The 5,000-nt window shown below is 37.5% G+C and overlaps 2 long non-coding RNA genes across 2 annotated transcripts in view; both read left to right on the top strand.

Moving 5' to 3' along the window:
• Window positions 1-996, top strand: part of LOC149137124 (uncharacterized) — a 27,414-nt gene extending 26,418 nt beyond the window's left edge. The window contains exon 2 of the long non-coding RNA XR_016240644.1: window positions 1-996. This exon is cut by the window's left edge and continues 64 nt beyond it. This is a non-coding gene — a long non-coding RNA (uncharacterized LOC149137124).
• The window catches only part of LOC149137123 (uncharacterized), a 102,801-nt gene that overhangs the window by 28,646 nt on the left and 69,155 nt on the right, over window positions 1-5,000 (top strand). The gene's annotated exons all lie outside the window — the stretch shown is intronic.

Here is a 5,000-nt window from a genome sequence, read left to right as displayed (position 1 = left end):
TCAAATTGTTGGTGCTCGTATGGCAGGCGCTAGCGTAACGAAAACAGCCGAAATGTTTGGTGTGTCAAGAAGTACTGTCTCGAAAGTAATGACAGCCTTTGAGAAAGAGGAAAAAACCTCCTCGTTGAAACAAAACTCCGGAAGAAAACCAAAACTTTCAGATAGGGACCGTCGGACTCATACGCAAATTGTTAGAAAGGATCACAAAAGTACCGCTCTCAAAACTACTGCAGAGCTTAATGACCACCTCGAGAACCAAGCTTCGACAAAAACTGTTCGCCGGGAGCTGCACAAAGCCGGATTTCACGAGAGGGCTACAATTAGAAAACCACTACTTTCAAAAACAAACGTTGCAAAGCGTTTAGAGTGGAGTAAAAACCTACAGAATTCGTCCCTAGAGCAGTAGAAGAATGTTATATTCTCGGACGAGCCATCCTTTACCTTATTTCCGACCAAAAGAAGCATTTTATCCAGACTGCCTTCTTCCAACTATTAAACATGGAGTAGGATCTGTGATGATCGAGGGGGGGGGGTATATTTTGGAAATCCGCCGGCCCAATGGTTTCTCTTCATGGCAGACTTAATAGTCAAAAACTATTTAAGCATTTTATCTGATCAAATTCATCCTATGGTTGCGGAACTGTTTCCAGAGGGAAACGCAATCTTTCAAGATGATAATACACCAATTCACACAGCAGAAGTCGTTACTAAATGGCACGAAGAACATTCTAGTGAAGTTGAACATCTTATCTGGTCACCACAGTCTTCAGATGTCAATATTATTGAACATTTATGGTGCATTTCAGAAAAACAAGTAAGGAGTCGATATCCTCCACCATCATCACTACAAGAATTGAAGACTGTTTTAGCTGAAGAATAGACAAAAATTCCTTTGGAAACAATTCAAATTTTGTACGAGTCCATACCTTGTAGAATTGAAGCTGTAATTACTGCCGTAGGCGGTCCTACCCCATATTAAAAGAAATTTGTTTGAAATTTTAAGGTGTTTCCATTATTTTGTCCAACCCCTGTACGTATATACACTTACTTACTTACTTACTTGCATGCATGCATACATATATAATAGTGTAAGTGCACGTGTGTATAATTAACGGAAATATATAATTGCACGCACATACGCGCACACATACGAACACATATACGCGCACAACTATATGTAAACGTGCAAATCCACGTGCATACACATATACTAACGCGTATATACGTACATGCAGGCACATGTCATAAGACATAGATGGGGAAAAAGATTTTGTGAGTGTGAATTAGTAATAGACTGGGTGAATTAGTATGTGTATGTGTGCGTCTGAATGTGTGCGTCTGTGTGTGTTTGTGCGTATGACACGTTGCCTAGCTGTCTAATTTGGTGCACACATACACACGCATACACACACATACACACACACATGAAGTGTCTGTATGTATATAAATGTATAGATAGATAAATAGATACAAACATACATACATACATACATGCATACATACATACATACATGCGTTGTTTATAAGTATATATATACACATGCGCACATCTACAAACATACATATGTATATGTGTGTGAGTATGTATGTATATGGGAGTGTGTGCATGTATGCATGTGTGTGTGTGTGTGCAACATGAAGTCATGAAGTATGTGTCACATTCCCACGTGCTTACAATTGAGGTAAAATCTTTCACAAAAGGACTCCAAGACGAAATAATGGAGCGAGTCGGAATATCTAGATTAACGATGTAAGTCTACAATGATAAATATATAACAGAATTTAACATCTGGAAAAATAAACCATGCATTATAAATATGTAAAGAGAATAATTAATGCCTATGGTATATATGTGTGTATGCATGTGTGTGTGCGCGCGCGTGTTTGTGCGTATGTGTATGTGTGAAATAGATAGAGACAAACAGACAGAGAGATAGATAGATAGATAGATAGATAGATAGATAGATAGATAGATAGGTATACATGTGCGTGTGAGCTGTGTGTGTTGTGCGTGTGTGTGTGTGTGTGTGTGTGTGTGTGTGTGTGTGTGTGTGTGTGTGTGTGTTGTAAGCGAAAAACATGAAACATGACTTTGATATTCCTTTATTTCATCCGTTACATATGTTTCTGTATTTGATTATTGATGATGTCATACAAATGTAATTATTTACGGAGAGCATTTAATTATGCCGAAGTCGTCTTCGGGCGGGATTGAAATACAAATGATAAACGTGCAAGCATCTTATATATAAATGGCAATTTCTCTCTGTCTGTTACCATCTTGCTGCCCAAACCAGGAAACTAATCTTCAACAAACTTTGTTTACATGCCGAACTAACGTCCAGTTCAACTATAGGCTAATTGGATTTCAATAAAAATCGATAATGGACCGACTACGGGGGTTGGGCTATTACATGATAAAATGAGAAGAGTGCAAAAGTGTTAGGCTTAGAAAAATGTGGGGTAATGAGGGTGGATGATATCAATGAAGGGGAGGAGAAAAGAAGAGGTAGACACGCAGGGAATGTGAGAGAGAGACAGAGAGAACGACAGAGACGTCGTCCATATATATAAAAGAGGAGTGTGTGTGTGTGTGTGTGTGTGTGTGTGTGTGTGGTGTGCGTGTGCGCGCACGCGTATCTTATGCATTCGAAAACTGAGTTGCCGATTTTGACGTATGGGGTATCAAAAGATTCACCAATCTTACGACTACCAAATAAATTTTATTTTCATTTACATATTTGCATTACAAAAATTTTACATTACAATCTTTTCTGTAAGTCAACTATCGTAAACATCTTATACCACGACGACAACAACGATGACATCACATTTTCCATATGAGTGTGTACCTTAAATGACATCCATTTCTCTATATGATATAACGAAATACAGTCACTCATTCTCTCTCTTACATGCACACGCACATGCACACATATGTACACAAAAATGTATGCATATGTATTTATGTATGTGTATATGAAAGTGAGTGCCACTTACACATACATGACAACACACACCTTCACTCACACACTTTCTCTCCTTCTCTCTCTCCTTCTCACGCACACGCACCCACACACGTCCATTTCATATACACGTATATACATCTTTCACTTTCTCCTCTTTCACTTTCTGCTCTCACTTCAAAGCAAATGTCGCCTTTTTACTTTCTCTTCTCTTTCAATTTCTGCTCTCTTCAAAGCATAAAGAAATATTTAAAAAATTGTGGAAATTCACGAATACATTCGAAAACTGAGTTTCCGATTTCGACGTATGGAGTATCAAAAGATTCAATAATATTTCGGTTAAGAAAGGAACTTTATTTTTATTTACATATTTCCATTACAAAAATTTAACATTGTAACCTTTCTATAATTCAACTATCCTAAACCACATTTTATACCACGACGAAGTTGATGTCACATTTTCTATAAGAGTGTGTACCTTAAAAGACATCTATTTCTCTATATGTTATGATGAAATAGCCACTCACTTTCTCTCTCACGCACACACACATACACATACACACACACACGCATGCACGCACACACGTACATACATCTTTCACTTTCTCCTCTCTTTCAATTTCTGCTCTCTTAAAAGTATAAAGAAATTAAAAAAGAATTACAGAAATTAACGAACAATCATATGATCCCATATGATTGCCATTATGATCGAGTTAACAACTTCCCTGCTTCAAACGAAAGAATGCCATAAAATGACTTCTTTTCGCACGCACACACACACACACACACACACACACACACACACACACACGCACACACACACACACACACACACACACACACACACACACACACACACACACGGTAAAACTTCTGTATGAATTATGTTATTTCGTGCTATGTGCACGCGCAAAATTACAGATGAAATCCAATTGAAATCATCTTTTTCTACAAAAAGAAGTTCTCCCAGAAATCTTGTCCTTTACCTGTTGTTTCTAGCATATCCGAGGTGTCATTTGCGCCCCACCCCCCACCCACCCACCACCACCACCTGATTTTTTTCCTAAATTTCTTCCGATTCCTTTGTTTACAATACAGGAGATTAGGATTTTGTCTCCAAAACACGTTCCCAATATTTTAATTTTCTTCTTCCCCATCCCGATTTTTTCATTTTTTTACTTTCTTCGGATTTTTTTCTTGCTAATCCACGGAGAAAAAACAGAAAGTACGAATCTTTAAGAATTTTCTCTTTTTTTTTTTTCTTAAAGAAACACTAAAATCTCCTTCCCAAACATCCACCCGTCACCTCAACACTTTCAAAAAGCTACAAACTCCCAATGTTTCACTTTTAGCTTTTTGGAAAACGGGGAAGGTTCTTCAGAAATAATGTCAAGTACCTGTTGTTTCTAGCATGTCGAGTTTACTGGTGGTACGCTAATATTTTTTACTTCTGCTATTTCAGTACAATTCTATGCGAAAGTAAAACAGAGTGTTTTTAGCTTCTTGAAAGCCGGTAGGTGATGGGTGGGTGAGGTGGGGGAAGGGACATTGAGTGTTTCTTTAAGAAAAATTAAACTTTAGACAAATATATATATTTCCCAGATTCGTAATCTTTGTATTTTTCTACATGGATTAAAAAAAAATCGTAAAAAAGTTACAAATTAAGAAATTGCGGTGGAGACAGGGAGAAACTAAAATTTTGAAAATGTGATTTCTGGGTAAAATCGTATTAACCCCCTTTTATACGATTAACTAATTATCTGCTTCTGAATTAACGTGTAACAGGCTGAGTGTTCCACAAACGTGTATACAACAAACGTTGTTAGCAGGCAGAATCAGTGAGACAAGATTAATTCCAGATACAATCCAAACGACGGGTTTCTTTACAGTTTCCATTTACTCAATTGCAGTGACAAGTTAAAATGCCGCTCAGTAGTATTTGGGCACTTCTTAGCCCTCCGCTTGTCCTGTGAATTACATGTGACAAACAGGACGTGTTACCCTGACGTCCTTGCATTATATATGATACACATT

Source organism: Octopus bimaculoides, chromosome 2 (assembly GCF_046866305.1).
Source record: "Octopus bimaculoides isolate indiv1 chromosome 2, ASM4686630v1, whole genome shotgun sequence".
In the NCBI taxonomy this organism is placed as follows: Eukaryota; Metazoa; Mollusca; class Cephalopoda; order Octopoda; family Octopodidae; genus Octopus; species Octopus bimaculoides.
This window is presented reverse-complemented; position numbering and strand designations above follow the sequence as displayed.